Consider the following 18,068-nt stretch of genomic DNA (forward strand, 5'->3'; position numbering starts at 1 on the left):
TAAACCCCCTTAAAAACCAATCTGGACATTCATAATACGTATACATTCTCTTGTAACAAAAGTAAAAAATATGTTACACTTGCCCAAGTTATATCAGAAAACCGAAATTTCGTCAATATAAGTTGTTTAAGTTCATATAATCACTTATGCAACAATATATTATTATGGACTAAAATTTTCTATAATTTATCGTTTTTTTATAACTTCAATTTCCTTCTGAAAAAATAACAAGTATCTGCATAATCACTTTTTTTTAAATTAGCTAACAATTATATCGTTTCTCATTAGTTTTACAATTTCTTTGAAGAGATTTGCCTCAATTATTTTTGATTTTCAATTATTATGTGCAAACAAAGATCTATGAAATATTTGGAAATATGTACTATATCATTAACTCGCTTTAATACTGTAATAAATAAATAAAACAAATATTATTCCTATGAAACGTGGTAAACAAAATAGTGAATTTGTTACGTAATTAAATGTATGTTTATATTCATTTTGTATAAAATTTTACATTTTAACACTGAAGTATTGGAATTAACAAGGTCTTCACGAGAAAATATTATTTTCTTTTCTGGCAATATTGGAGAATTCCTGAAATCCTGAGAAAACCTTTTTTTAATTAATTTCTCTTATTTTCAGTGTTCTATGTACTTTTTGTAAATTTTTTTTGATAATATTTGGTAAGCACTGTGATTTGATTGTTATTCTCCTGTTATTTTCATGATTTTAAATTGTACTTATAATTGCCTTTTAGCTATACACTACCGTTACTGCGTTTTCTACTGTCAATGGGCTTTAAAATGTTACAAACGACTCAATTTAACGAACATAAAAAAACGCAGCGACTTCTTGCTTATTTTTTAATTCCCTGCTGGAATTGTGGAACGTTAAAATAGAGTGATTTATCGTGGTCCGAAACAAGCTCTTTTTCAAGCAGCAGCAGGAGAATTATGGCGTCTGTCTCGATTCCTGCAGTAACAATTTTGTCCTTAATCGTTTGCAATTCGTCAGCTCGAGGAAGTTATTCGGACGGGATCTGTCCGAATTTGTGTTAAATGAAAAGTGCGTTTTCTTATATCAGATTTATCCCTTTTGACGTTAACAAATCTATTGGGAAATGGTAGGATAGAGACGAGAACTTTTCGGTTGTTTGGGGTCAGTTGCTCACAACAGAGTAAAATTTTATTTCTTGTTACATACGATGGAAGTATAATAACAAGTTTATTAAATTATTAATATCAGATATGTCAATTCAATTATTCATAATTTTATAAATCAATTTAATATCAGTTATATGTCGTCTATCCTTGAGATATAATAATTTATCGTTCATTATTAACTGTCTACAATAGATAGAGTTTATTATTATTTATTAGGGAATATCCTGTACCAGATTTAAATCGATTTTACCAACCTGTTTGAAGGATATAAAAGAACATATTTATTTAAGATAGTATGAAATAATATATGAACTTTTTTCTTATTGTTTTTTTTGTAGGACAATAGATACTATTAAAAATGTTTATACTTTTTTACACCCTGTATGTTATGTATAGTTTTTTGTGTAAAATTTTACATTGAGTTCGGTGAGGAGTTGCCTAAACGAATATTTAATCGAGACGGGATTTTATAGTTAATTAACAAACTTCCGGGTCTCGGCAACTCTCGAGATATATTGAGTTTATTAGCCCAATATTAATATTATAGATTGCACGCTACATCAAGGCGCTGCCAGAATTTACCTAGAATCTTGGATAATCGTTACATCGTTAATAAATAAGCACTTTCGTAACAAAATCAACAAATCGGGCATTCTTGAGAGGATCTTTCGGCTTTACAAAGTATTTCACGTCAGTGTAGTTTACAGAATTTCGGGAAATGTTTAGGAAAGAAATATTTAAGTAAACGAACTATTGAGTCTACAGAGAGCTACAAAAATCGGGAGAAAACTAGAATATATTTAGAATGTTATAATACAACTAGATGTTATGCAAATTACACAACCCCACAAAAAAAGTTAAGAGAAAATAAATAGAAATCATGGCCCTTTTTATTAAAAATAAAACATTAATTCGTTTATTATTCTTTTTCTCGTAAACGGTTCATTTTATCGACAATAAACAAGAAAACTAGAATATATTTAGAATTTTATAAAACAACTGTTGTTATGCAAATTACACAACCCTACAAAAAAAGTTAAGAGAGAAAAAAAGAATAGAAATCATGGCCCTTTTTCCCATCCTTGTTCAATATTGGAACACAAGTTTCCATGAATTTACCCTCAGTGTTCGATATACAGGGTGTTAGAGGTTTTGAAAAATATCGCTTAAGAAAACTTGGAATGGCCACTTATTTTAATAGATGTAGAAATTCACTTGTATTTAGATGTTCTATTTTGTTTTGAGACAATTACAAATTGTATAACAACAGTCAGTTATGCGTATAGCAGATATTTAAAGTAAAAACAAATGTAACTTAACCTAGGAAGCAAAAAACTCACCCAAGGAATAAAAACATTTGGTCACTAAATATAATTTTAACTTTACTGTAAATTGATAAAAAGATAAATTTTAGGCCCCAAATAATTTGGTGACTTATTGGTAATTGACAATTTAGAAAAAGGTACCCGAATATTATTTTTATGCCTTGTATTTACACCATGTATGTCACTACTTAAATAAAATTTTTGCCTATTTTTAAAAACATAAATACACATGTCAAATATAAATAACGAACTTAAAGTTAAAATTTTGTATTGTTTAAAAATATCTCTGTGGGTACACCAGCAATATTGCGCAAAATACGCTTCTGTGAAATAAAAACAGAATGTGAGAGGGTGGAATCACCCCAGAAACAGACACCATAACGAAGACGCAGATTTTTGAATAAAATTGTTTTCATGTTTTTAAATAAAAAATTTACTGAACTCAAGGTGGAAACGAGATGGTTGCAATTCACTTTCCAATTAAGGGTTTCGTCGAAATAAATTCCCAGAAATTTAACACTGCCTAAAGCGTCATTTTTAATGATAAAGTTATTAATCTTTATTGTTAGGTCGTCACATTTTCTCTGTCTGTTATGAAATCTTATCATTTTCGTTTTATTTACATTTAAATATAAATAGTTCTGATTAAACCATGCACATATATTTTCAATCGTTTTATGTAAGCAAATTATATCAATCTATGGCGGAGATATTGCAAGACACCGTCATCGAAAACTCTAGAATTTCGTTGCCTCTTAGTATTTTGAGGATCCGAAAAGTTCATTTGATTCCCAATTATATTTGAAAGCAAAACTGTTCCATTTATTATATTTCTAAAACGAATCAATTCCGAGATATTTTTTTAGCCAAAATATGATTATCATACAATACTAAATAACTCTTAATACTGTTCTTTTCACAAAAATATTACAGGGAATTTTCGTTGCAAATTCGTAATATGATGTAATAATTTGAAATTCAAATCATTGGCATATAAATTTTATGAGGGATAACAAGGGGTAAATTTCAACGCCACGGGATTTTAATGATTACATTATTTATAATTACATTTGCAAGAAAAAATATCCTTTTTTTATTAAATGAATGGTTTTCGAACTTTAGATTTAACTTAATCAACTTTATTTTGAGCTGAAAAAAATAGTTAGAAAATGACTTGTTTACGAATAAAACGCAGATAATTTGTCAATGAATTAAAATTTTCAACCAAACGAATTTATCGAATTTCCAAAATATTGAGTGACATCCAAGTTGTGAGGTTTTTTTTTCCGGTGCTTCCGATATTGGTTAATATAATTGAATACAAATTCAGTGACTAAAATCATATCTTCCTATGTCTAATATTTTTCAAAAACAGGACAATGGTTCTCAACCTGTGGTCTTCGGACCCCTGGTAGTCCCCCATCTCCTCCCAAGAGGTCCGTGAAGTTTTTAGGAACATTTAATCACTAATAACAACTAATTAAGGAGGTTTATCGTGTACGGAGGTACGTCTAAAAGTCTAACGAGAGTTTCTGTACATTCGCTAGTGACTAAAGTAGTAAGCCTTTAGATTTGACAACTTTGCACTTGGCTGGCTTTGTTTGGATGCCTAAGCTTGAAATATACACCATATGTGACACCTGCGAATTTCAAATATTACGCTACGTCGAGAACCGCGGCGTTGCCGTTATTATTTTTTTATTTTTTATTTTATTTTATTTTATACACCACCCAACAGAAAATTCCATTTACAGGATGGGTAAAAACAGAAAAATAATTAAAGAACGTAATACAAAAAAAAGATGTATACTGACATACTTAACCTATGTAAAACATTATGAATATAATGCATGTTCACTCAATGATTATTATTAGTTGACAAGTTTTGCAAATAGGTCCAAAGACTCTCGATGGTTATTATAGTAACTGCACATTTTGTATATAGGAGAGTATTTGAGAATATTCGTACGAGGAGTTGATAAATAAAAACACTGATCATGCCTGGATGTTGCACGAGGAACATGAAAATATAAATAACGCATTTGGTCGTTAAGTTAATCAACAACAGCAGTTTGAAGGAGAATTATTATAAATTATGTATCTTACAAGTACCTAATCGATTTCTACGAGCTGTCATACGGTTCCTTAGATATCGGTTTCCTATTTATACAAGCTGCTGTAAAACTGTTTGTCAATTGCTGCACATTCCAAGTGGAAAGATCAAAAAAATCTGCATTCTCATAAGACTCTGTACTAAATCGTGAAAAATTGTTTTATTAATATCTCGTCTCTTAGATATTCAAACTAGTCATAATTTTTTTTGAGGATTTTCTTCATATTAATAAGCTTATATTATTTTTTTTTACGAATATTTGTTCGTCACTTCCAAATCAGATAAACCTCCTTAAGAAAATGCATCCTCTTATGTCATAGTGTAACTTATTGTTTATCTTTTCAAAATTTACCTTTGGTATGCAATTTAGAATTAATATTTCAAACCCATTTAAATTGGGACGTACATCTAAGTAAGTAACTGGGGTACGCAACAACAAAAAATATTGAAAGGAGGTCTCCGGTAAACAAAAGGTTAAGAACCGCTGGTTAGGAAAATTTTTACTGAAAATTCAACAAAGATTCCATCATTTAATTTTTTCCAACCATTTTCCCGTAGGTCCTTTACACGTTTCTAATTTTCTGAAAAAGAATCACTCCTTTTACGAAACAATGAAATATGAATGTTTCGCGAATGCATTTTAAATCTTAAAAAGAGTTGCGTCCGCATTTCCGGTGTAACAAACTCGAGTATTCCGCCGATGTCCTTTTCGGAGGCGCGTTAAAAATTCAAAAGAAACTTCGGGGAGGATACCCGTCACAACAATAATTTATTTTAAAACCTCGGTCGGTATTCGCGCAACATCTGCGCGAAATAACTTTGCTTAATAAGGGATTTAAGAAGCGCGACACAGTTCCTAGCTAATAACAACATTAAAAGGGGCCGTACATTTTTATTAGTTTGCACAGGCGACTCGATTAAAACAATTTTATCAACGTCGCGCCAGGGGTGGCGGGAATAATAAACGAAACGGGGCATTTGTTTCACCGGTTAAGGGGAAAACGGCGATATTGATTTTATTGAAGTAGGCGGTGTGAAATAGTAAGAAACAATTGGTTCGGCAGTGGAACTTGGAAATTGGGACGTGAGTTGCTTGGAACATAATTTGGGATACGTAGATATTAGTTTCGTTCTAATGCGTACAAGTCAGGACCGTACTTTAGGTATCATTGAGCGTAAATGTAAAAGATAACATGAGAAAAGAAAAATATAAAGTAAGACTTATAACAACCTACTGTCTTCAGGCGAATGTTGAATGAAAAAATATAATAATTACAGAATTGCGTTATAAAAAAGTTTTACAAATTTAGGGAATTTAGGGAATGTCGAACAATAAGAATTTATTTTCCTGTATACCATGGGTACATCGTTTTTTCTGTTTGAAGTACAGGATGTCAAAAAACAATTCTTTTAAAATAAAATGTTAGCCATAACTTTTTCAAAAACGGCATAATGTATTGAAATTCAGCACAGGTAAGTTTTCAAGGATGGTAAATGCTTTAGTGTTATTAGTTTTTAACCATCCGCTAGAGGTCTCTAGTTACGATCTTAACAGAGATATTTTGTGACATAAAATTTCACTTTAGAAATGGTAAGTTTGAGTCTGAAAATGCACCGTTTTTAAGAAAAACGCAAAATAAACTAACTTCAATTATACAGTGGGAAATGAATATGTCAAGCATCAAGCACAGCTTTCTTGGATCGGAATAAACCTATTTTTTATATCCTATTTGTCATATTTTATACCTAAGAAAGATTAATCCACTTTTCGAATTATTACTGACTTTTTGTTCCTCAGATTATATGGGAAATAGCTGCATACATACATATATTTTTATATTCCTAACAAGCACATCATTTTAATAAGAAGACATGTAGTTTACCGTATGACTAATCCCGTTTGCGATTATATTTATTATTTTATTAAAATTTTGACAGCTGAAAGGATCTAAAAAAAACCTCAAATAACTTTCTTCGTGTGATAAAGAAACACTTAATTTTTGACATGGTATGCGATTATAAAATAAACTTTTAAAATTATGTACCATGTAGGTACTTTATTTTCCCAATTATCATCGTTGAATAAATATTGAAAACCATTTCCAATTAGCTTTCGAATATCTTGTTACATTTTTCAGAACAACTAGTTCAGGTATACCCGGTGACATCCAGTGGTCAAAAATTGTAACAGAATTGATAATCGTAAACAAAATAAAATTAATCTATGCAATTTCTACATACCTTAATGAAAAATTCATTCTAGCTTGATGTAAATTAATAGATGTATTTGTAATAAATATTTTTTTCAGTGTATGGAGCACAAACATTATCTTTAAAATTTTGTTGTCCAAAAACACTCATATTTGTTTTTGTTTTGAAACAATTTGTTCTTCTACGTATTTTAACGGAGCTGCAACTGGCTGAAATAAAATTATCCCAGTAACTTTTCCTGTAGGTATTTTTAAAAGTGACTCTCTTGATAAATCGATTAAAATGCAATCCATTTACGCGTCACAGCTAAAAGGTGTTACGGTAATGTTCTTTCCCAGTTATTTTAACCCCTCCAGTGAGCACGAAAAGTGGTTGTTCTCCGTCTCCTTCCAGTCGCCAATTTTCGATAACATTTCTCATCTCTAAAGATTTTATTCTAATTTTTAGGCGGGGTTTTCCCGAAGTTTTCTCTCGACGACAGATGAAATGCAATAAATATTACACAGCATAAAAGACAAAAATCTCAGTTCTGTCACTGTTTTCAACAACTTGTTGATGAACAAAAAGCGTTATAGAAAACGCAGAAAAATCTACAGGTTGGACCCATAGAGAGTACCTTAGATTTACGCAGAAAAAAATGTTAAAAGAGAGTTTTCACAATTTTTCAGATGATCTAATCTAATTTCCATGATTATCTTCCTATAGGTAATGCTCCACATCCAAATGACTGTTATAGTCTTTCCGAAGTCGGTTGAACATGTATAAGAAAACACCTAGCAATAAGATTTAATGAGTTTCATAGGCGTCCTTAAAAAGTTTTCTGCTAAAGTAAAAAATTATAATAATTTGTATATAATGTGTAGAAAATGTCTATTATATGTTTACTTGATTTTAATTATTTATGTCCTCAAACAATCTTATTATATTGATGGTAAATTTCATTATGTTCCCTTTCAAAAGGTCTCCAAAATGCCATGTTGTAATAATATTAGTAAACCAAATATCCCTCTTTATTTGTCCCTTTCGCAATTGTAATATGAATGATTAATAGAAGGTGCCTATAATAAATTAAAATTACCTGAATCACACTAAATTCCGCATTGCTGCGCTGCACTGCTAGGCCATTTGTTGACAACTGAATTTATGGCCAGGACGTCCAGTGCTGCGTTTGCCCGCGCGCTCATTCTAAATAAATATGGGAACAAGGACGTATTTGAGGATTACCCAAATTTGTAATAAAGCATTTGCCAATCTACCAATCTTTTGGAACCATCTTGTGTAGTTTTAGAGAAGATAGTATCTCGAGAAGCTCTGGCAGACAAAATTCTACATCAGAAAATTGATTGAACTTAATTATTGTATATTTTTCATAAAACATTTTCATACGCTTTATTTATAATTTTCACAACTTCTCTTCATATTGAAAGCATAATCCTCCAAATATACAGTTCTTTATGGTATTTTATTTTAGGTATTTTTGGGTATTTCTATAGTAAATGAAATTTGTAATACATGTAAATCAAAAGGTAATTCGTTTCAGATTGAAACTTGGTTTAATCGTTAGTTTAGGCAAAAAGAAATAATATTTCCCAAAAAGTATCGGTTTAAAACAACAAGATCATTGTTTAAACAATGATTATAATGTAAAAATTACCAAAAATGGAGTTTTTTAGCTGTATTAAAAAGCGCTCTACAATAGGAGTTTTTTCTTTTGTTTATACTTATAGGTTTTCAAAAAACGCTTCATTTGAGACCTGCTAAATTAAAATCCACTAACAATTTGTTTAAATAATTGCAAGAACCAGCGAAATTTAAATTTGCTATAAATAGAAGAAAAGAGCATAAATCGACTCTAAACTGCAGTAAAAGTTGTATTTTAAAAAACCCTGAAAATTTGGTAAAAACTTATTTATTTGTTTACGAGTTTTTGCATTTATTTATTAGAAATAGCATTTCTTCAATTGCAAAAAGGTCGTTGTTAGCGTTATAATAAAAGGCCTTATGAGGGCTCATTTGTTTTGCTATGCAAAATCTCGTAAACAAATAAATATGTTTTTACCAAATTTTCAGGGTTTCTCAAAATACAAGTTTTACTGCAGTTTAGAGACGATTTATGCTCTTTTCTTTTATTTATAGCAAATTCAAATTTCGCTGGTTGCAATTATTTAAACAAATTGTTAATGGATTTTAATTTAGCAGGTCTCAAATAAAGCGTTTTTTGAAAACCTATAAGTATAAACAAAAGCATAAACTCGTGTTGGAGAGCTTTTTAATACAGCTAAAAAAACTTCATTACTTACTTCATTTTTGGTAATTTTTACATTATAATCATTGTTTAAAGAATGATCTTGTTGTTTTAAACCGATACTTTTTGGGAAATATAATTTTTTTTGTCCAAACTAACGATTAAACTAAGTTTCAATCTGAAACGAATTTTTTTACAATTTTTTTTTTTTCATTTACTGGGCTATAGTCCTTATAATAGTTTATAAGGTCTATGAGTATTTCACATCTGTCAAATTAAACAATTAACGTCAACGTTATAATAAGTTAGCATGTCTGGTATGGATTTCTTTGCATTTTACTTTCAATAATTCGGCTGAATATCACACGTGCTTGAATTATTCCAGAAATTTTTTTTCTTGGTCATGAATATTTTTAGTTTTCAATTCGGGAAGTTTTGTGTAATAGTAAGACAACAAACAACAACTACAAAATAGCAGTGGTTTCATTGTTTTTACTTTCTATTGAAATATATTATTATTAATTAGGCTCGCTATTTTAGACACACGTTCTTAATTATTTGCACTGCTTCCTGTTGAACCTTTCAAACTGGCTCGGTCCGTTAAATTTAAGGCGTACGCTCTTGCCAGTATTCTCGTTTAGAAATACGCAATTGCTAATCGCTCACCCGACTGTTATTATGCATAATAAATTGGGTATCAGGAGCCGGCTGTATCAATTTGGTTTGGAATTGAGTTAGCATTGAGCCACCACCGGTTTAATTCCATGCGGATATGACACGCCGTCTGGCAGAGGGACGGGGTGGTTTTCCGGTTTTATTCGAGAGTGAAATATTAAAAAATTAATCTGGAAACAACAGACAAATTAGGTCAACTGAGGTAGCTGGATCGATAACTAATCAAAATTAAACATTAATGCAAGACTTGGAGTTACGTTGCAACTAGCGTGTCTATTTATCCAACCGTCGATTTTGATGGAATGATGTGGAATACATTGAACATTTTGAAGCAACGTTTTTGCGGTTTTCACAGATTTTTCTATGTATCTAATGCTTGTGCAATTTGTTCAATATTATAAAAAATAAAATATTAACGCAGTTCACATTTTTTTAAGTAGTGTAGCTGTTTCTTCCGTACCTAGATATTGGCATGAAAGAAAAATGTAGCTTCATTAGAGGAAGTAAAATTTAAACATTTTTCTGTTATAATATTGTTTATAACTATTTTAAAAGGACATTTTTATATAAAAAGGATTTTCAGTCCAATGATGTGTGAGAATTTGTTTAAATTTTTTTTTAATTTGATATTAGATTTCTTATAAATCACTTTTTTAATATATTTCATGTTGGAAAATTAATAAATGTATTTATTTAAATACAAGGGTAAATATTTATACATAGTGATCCCTTAAGAACCCTATTCATTTTTTAAAGTTTTAAAAGTCCTACGATTTTGTTATTTATAAAAATGCCTGCTTTTAAAAATATTGCTGCATTATGTACGAGGTCGGTTTAGAAAATAACCAAACTTTATTTTTTAAAACTCTATTATAAATTTTATCCATGGCCTCCTTCACAATGCTCCCCTCCCCTATTCACTTCTTCCAGTGGTGATTCAGAAATGGTCTGTGACGAATTTGCTTTGATATCATTAATAGTTTGAAAACGGCGGGACTGATTTTATTTTCGGATATAAGAAAAAAATCGCTAGGAGGCAGCTCTAGCGAGTAAGGAGGGAGGACAATCTCTGATTTTTGGTACAAAAATGATAAATCGACATAGTTGAGTGTGCGGGAGCATTGTCTTGGTGCAAGAACCGTGAGTTGTCTCGCTACGACTCTGGTCTCTTTTTGCGGATTTTTTGATGTAACCATTGTATAATGCCTTGTTGTACTTTGTACTCACGGTTCACTTTTTCACCTTGAGATAAGAATTCAAAAAGGAACATCCATTAAAATCGAAAAACAGTAAGCATCGCTTTGAGATTGGATCGAAACTGACGTGATTTCTTGGGGTGTGGAGATTCTTTGCCAATTCATTCAAGGGCGACGCCAAGGGAGGGCAGAGGGGGCAGCTGCCCCTCTCCTAGAAATTCGAAAAAATACAAAAATTTTCTCAAGTTAAGAAAATATTAGATTAGAAATTTTTTATTAAAATATTTTATTTATTTAAATTTTAATTTTGAAAATTAATACACTATTTTTTAAAAAACAATCGTAATAAATTAGTATAAATATTTGTTGACAAAAGAATTTAGAAATATAAAATTTTATGTTATAAAAGTAATACATTTCCATATTTTAAAAATTTAGCTTTGTAATTTTAAATTAAAAAAATAAATTTGTTTCTATCCGAATCAGAGTAAAAGTTTAACAAACAGTGCAACTAAAGCTATATATCAGGGTGGCCCAAAAAGAACAAATATATTTTTCGTCTTGTGAAAATATGTTAGTTTATCATGTTTTAAGGCCCCCCTCAAAAAATCAGCTCAAAAAAAATTGTTTAGAGGCCCCAAGATTTTTGAAAATTTTCAAAATCGTCAAAAATTGATTTTTTAAATTTTTTTTTCTCGTTATTTTATCATTTTCTAGGTTGCAAAAAATCTATTCTGAAAATTTCAATTTGATATTTTAATTTCTAAAGGTCACTCATAATTATTTTAACTTTAAAAGTAGTGTACCTAAAATGTTTTCGAGCGACCTCTAAAAACAAATATCAACGAACTATTTTTTTTTATTGAATTTGATGAACAAAAGAACAGAAATAAATCAAGACAAGTGTCTCGTGATTTATTTCTATTCTTTTGTTCATCAAATTCAATAAAAAAAAAAATAGTTCGTTGATATTTATTTTTAGAGTTCGCTCGAAAACATAGGTACACTACTTTGAAAGTTAAAATAATTATGAGTGACTTTTAAAAATTAAAATATCGATTTGAAATTTTCAGAATCGAGATTTTTTCAACCTAGAAAATGATAAAATAACGAGAAAAAAAAATCGTCAATTTTTGACGATTTTAGAAATTTTTAAAAATCTTGAGCGACCCCCAAAAAATTATTTTTGCAGCAACTCGATGCATGTTCAATTTTTCAGTCAAAATTTCATGGCATGACCCAATTGAGATACTAACCTCTTCTGCAACTTCTCTGACAGTCAATCTGCGATTTGCACCCACCAGATCTTAATAATAATAGAAATTTTCTGCACATTATATAAAAATTATTATAATTTTTTACTTTTATAAGAAAACTTTTTAGGGACGCCTATGAAACTCATTACATTTTATTGCCGGGCGTTTTTTTTTACATGTTCAACTGACTTCGGAAAAACTATACTTCAATTTTTTTCAAAAATTAAAAGTGACCCACAAGCAAAACATTCCAGTCTTTTGAGACAACGAAAAGAGACACTAACAGACATTGCTTTTAAGTAATTACGAGAAGGTTGTAGATTGTGCGGATAAGATAATTATCTTACTTCATATCACTTAGACAACTTGGACATACTTTTGATTGTCGTAATTAAATCAGAAACGGTTACCAAGTGATAGTCAATAAAAGTCCATTGAATTCGGTTAATATTAACGCTATCGACCTGACTTTCGCTACATTTTTATATGGTTAAGTACTTACGAATGTTTCTTATTTTTGCATCGAACATTCGCTTAAAACCATTTGTGTGTGAACATTGTAAATCTGGATTAGGCTTTCGATATACTCATGTTAAAAAGGTTTAATACAATTTTTTTTGTCTTCCCTCTTTTTTGGTCCTAAAAAACTGAAAACTTGGGGACGCCATCGGAATCCGCGAGACCACCCTGTACATGCCGGGGGAGTATTCAGTTTAGGGACAACTCCGGTCGGTGCGCCGGAGCCGACCCGGAATGCTAATGCACCGCTAAATTATTCGGCGTCACAGCGCCATATAAAATGGGGAATATTTATTAATTTAAATAAACGCCAGTCCCGCTGAAAGGCAGTGTTTGCCGTCGGACGGGCTGCTGGAACCGAATCGAGGAACGTTAAATGAGCTCCCATTAACGTGGGGCATTATGGAGGCGGCACAATCAGCGAGCACCTCGCCTCGGCCGAGGACCCTTTGTTCGACATATCAGAATTCGGAGCAAATAAACCGTTAATTTTTATGATTTGGAACTTCACGTCGGGCCCTCGGAGATAAGAGAGGAAAAGGGAGGCGGAAAAGNTAGGAAGTTCTAAAAAGAGTACATTATTTTTAGAAAATAAAATTGTACAATAGAAATTGGAGCCCGAATGGTAAAAAACCTAACCTTAAAAAAATTAGAACTTAAAATGTAATAGGAATGTAGCATAACTAGCGCCCTCTATGAAATATCCAAAAAATAATTAAACCAACGTATTTGGCATCCTTAAAAACCCCGGAATGCCAAATTTCATAAAAATATTTCGCACCATTTGAAAATTTTCGTAAAAATTCTATTTAAAAAATTTTATTTTGGCGCTCCATATCTCGAAAACAAGAGGAGATAGACATATAGTTCATTAGACAAAAAATTCTTATTTTTTATCGTACTATCACCCCCTGTATTTACGGGAGGTCTTTTGAAACAGTCGTATATCCGTTGGCATTCTCTGGTAGCATGATACACTGTGAAAGGTTTGTTGTAATAGAAACACGTTTTTAGCCAACAAATTCGTTTCACAAACCCGTAGTTCTATTACTGCTCCATCATCAGAAAAACGTTTAATAAAATTAGTGCATGTTAATTTGATATGTATAACTCGGAAGACGAAATATTTATAATTTTTTTTTATGGAGCGAACTCTAGTTTCAAATTATTCATATACTCTCATTATTTCGACCCTCTTTTCCTGTGTTTTTCTGAGGATGCACAATTTTATTATTTCCACAGAGCATTCTAAAAAAGCAGTAAGTACTGCTGTTTCGAAAGTAAAGAGAATAATACCTCTACACATGGACTGTGTATAAAGTATTTCTGAAGCGTTCAGCAGGATCTCGGCGACCACGAGAACTTTCTCCCACCCCGTCAAAAGAGCTAATGCCCTTGCCTATACCGAACACGTAGCATGACGGTGACGCACTTGGAATGACCGGTCACCTGGAGCCAGTAACTGCGACGGCCTTGACAATGGCGTTGTCCTATGAGCGCTATTCTCCAGTGACCTTCCAATTTTGCAGACCGACATCCTTTCCTTTACAGAGAGGCCTTTCATCTGCCTGCTACCTCTGTTCTCTGTTGCTAACTACACCCAGTCGCGAAAAAGTTTCGTTGTGAAACAGACTTTACCACCGACGTAAGTCTGAGAGACGATTTTAAATTTATGGGAGTAACAAAATTTTAACCACGTAATTAAAAAAATGTTTGTCTAATATATTTTACCGAAAACATTTTTTTATATATTTTATGCCCATTAAAATAAAGCTTACGGACGGGCCTATGGATTAAATAAATACCTTTTAGCACTTATTTTTGAAACACCTTGTATTTGCATGATTATTTTGTTTATTATATCTGCAGCTACCTTAAACTGGATATACATAATATGTATCAATAACGACTCCATATTATGCAGTCGTTATTGAAGAAAATACTTCTAAAATAACATAAAAAGTATATTAAAGTAAAAGTATTAAAGATAAAAAGAATTTTAATCACGAATTCCTGTATGCTGTAAAATATAATGTGAAAACATTTTCTTTTTCATTTTGTTAATTAAATTTTAACCCTTTCTATTAATACACTGTAAGTGTAAACAAAGCCTTCTGGAACTTTTCTAAATTGAAAATATTATAACCTAGCAATAGCGCTTGGAAAACGCCTTTCGTTATAATTTAAATCAATATTTTTAATCAGTTATACAGGGTATTTGTAAATAAGTGCGAAATATTTTAGAAGGTAGTCGCCGAAGTTATTTTGTGAAAAAAAAGTTCATATAAACGAAATATGCTTCGTTTCCGAGATACAGAGTGTTTAAATTTTAATTTTGCATTTATTTTTATTAATTATTTCAGTTTTAAAGATATTGACTCAAAATTTGAAAAACGCTTTGGAGGGATAAATGTGCATTTTTTGGTGTGATCCGAATATTTCTACTTGTACCAGTGGCGTTCGTGCGAGAATTCCACAACCTTTTTTAATTAAAAAAATGGTACGCCACTGACTTTTTCCCGTTTTGATATTTTTTTAGAAATCCGCCAACAATTCCGAATGAAATTGGTCTTCTCAATTTTTTTCGTAGGATGCACCGTTTTTGAGGAAAAAAAAAACATTTTATTGCAAGTTGTGTATCTTTAATTTCTATTGATACATTATGTAGGTTGCTGTCAATAATTCTAAATAAAATCAACCATTAAATTTTGAGTCAATATCTTTAAAACTCTTTGAAATAATTAATAAAAATAAATAAAAAATTAAAATTTAAACACTGTGTCTCGGAAACAAAGCATATTTCGACCTATGTTTATATGAATTTTTTTCACAAAATAATTCGACAACCACCCCCTAAAATACTTCGCACTTATTTACAAACACCCTGTATAACCATGTTCTACAAATATTGTTTAAGAAAAGATATCGAGTATCGGAGTTGCAGTGTTCTCGGATGGAGTTGAAAAGGGGTTAACTTTTATATTTTTCATTTTACGGAAAAAAGTTTTTCTTGTTAAAAAGTTTATGCTTTTATTTAAATATAGAAAAATAATGTTTTAAGTAAGCCAACATACAGGGTATCTTCTAGAAAAAAACAATTAGAAATCTGTATAGTAGTTATATTCAAAAGGATGATAGAAGACAAGAAAATTAACAACTTTTATTAAGGGGGGGTATCCTCGTATAGATTGCAAAAAATCAATGCGAACTTCAGGAATTTTTTTTGAGAAAACTATGCAGTATTTTTATTTGACACTTTGACAATATTTTATTTGTAGTTTAAGAAAACATAAAAAAAAATTGTATGATAAATTTAAATTAATTGAAGCGCATTGAAGTGATGAAGTAGGAGACGTTTTTTTTTGTGCCACGTTTCACACCCGCTGTGTCATTCTGAAACATACATTTTTGTTATTGTAACACCTATACCTCGTCCATGAACCTAATTTAAAAGTAGCTATAAAAAAATGTATTAACAAAATGGTTTTTTCATTGTTTTTGCAAAAAAGTTATTAAATAATTATTATTTTTAACAAAATCCTTTAGGTTAGTGGATTAGCTAATTAAATTTCCTTTAAAATGGTATTTTTTTTCGATAGCTTGAAAATTCGTTGAGTACCTAAACGCCGGCATAAACCCGGAAAATTTAAAAATTTTCATTTCGAGAAAAATGAGTTTAAAGTTTACGGTGAACGAAAAATTGCGATTTTTTTGATACGGCTATTTATCAATTTTTCGCCTAATCAGCAATGCCTGCACCATAAAGGAGATCTTCCTGTTCAAATTGTGATTCGGCAGCAGCTCTCTTTTTTTTTCGCTAATCGAGTTTCTTTTATGCTCCGTGTGGCTCCGCCCTCCGAAGGACGTTTGCGAAAATAGTCCTAGCAGCTAAACCGTTTCGAATTTCGCTTTAAAATTTTAACAGTGTATTCTTGAAATGTTATACTTTCGATTTGTGTAATAAAAAATCGATACCCCCTTAAGCAATTGATCGTCTAAAACATTACGTTTTAAATTGAAAAAAAATTCTCATGAAAGTTTAAACAAATTCAAAACTGTCCCTGGTAAGGTAGTCAGCTGTTAAATTTTGTGTTTGACAATGCATGCTGAAATTGATTCAAATCTCATTTAAAAGTAACATAAAAATTAAACGAATAAACGAATTACTTACCAATAGACGATATGCTCTACGAAAATTGTTGTTTCCATGTGCTAAAAAAGGAAATGATAGTTCTAGTATTATTTTGATCTCAATACGCTTTCGAGAGATCAATTTTATTTATAGGAGATCTGATGGCTTCTCGTGACCGCGGATACTTTTTCGATCTCGGAAAAATTCGATCTTCACTCTGATTTTTCAATTCTTTATAAAACTGACGTCANTTGAAAATTCGTTGAGTACCTAAACGCCGGCATAAACTCGGAAAATTTAAAAATTTTCATTTCGACAAAAATGAGTAAAGTTTGCGGTGAACGAAAAATTGCGATATTTTTGACACGGCTATTTATCAATTTTTCGCCTAATCAGCAATGCCTGCACCATAAAGGAGATCTTCCTGTTCAAATTCTGAATCGGCAGCAGCTCTCTTTTTTTCGCTAATCGAGTTTCTTTTATGCTCCGTGTGGCTCCGCCCTCCGAAGGACGTTTGCGAAAGTAGTCCTAGCAGCTAAACCGTTTCGAATTTTGCTTTAAAATTTTAACAGTGTATTCCTGAAATGTTATACTTTCGATTTGTGTAATAAAAAAACCCCCTTAAGCAACTGATCGTCTAAAACATTACGTTTTAAATTGAAAGTTTAAACAAATTGAAAACTGTCCCTGGTAAGGTAGTCAGCTGTTAAATTTTGTGTTTGACAATGCATGCTGAAATTTATTCAAATCTCGTTTAAAAGTAACATAAAAATTAAACGAATAAACGAATTACTTACCAATAGACGATATGCTCTACGAAAATTATTGTTTCCATGTGCTAAAAAAGGAAATGATAGTTCTAGTGTTATTTTGATCTCAATACGCTTTCGAGAGATCAATTTTATTTATAGGAGATCTGATGGCTTCTCGTGACCGCGGATACATTTTCGATTTCGGAAAAATTCGATCTTCACTGATTTTTGAATTCTTTATAAAACTGACGTCAAAAATGGGACGCACGCCACAGATACTTGCATATCGCATAGACACGCTGTAAAGTAAATCAGGGTTATAATTGGGCGTGAATGTTTCATGGGGCGATTCGCGCTAAAAAAGAGGCGAAACCCTTCCACCGCATGACAGCTTCAAAGCGTTATCGGTAAACATATTCGCACACGCGGACGCGAATGAGAAACGGGACGATTATGCGCTAAATCAGGTGCGAAACCG

This window comes from Anoplophora glabripennis, unplaced genomic scaffold (assembly GCF_000390285.2).
Source record: "Anoplophora glabripennis isolate ALB-LARVAE unplaced genomic scaffold, Agla_2.0 scaffold40, whole genome shotgun sequence".
Taxonomy (NCBI): domain Eukaryota; kingdom Metazoa; phylum Arthropoda; class Insecta; order Coleoptera; family Cerambycidae; genus Anoplophora; species Anoplophora glabripennis.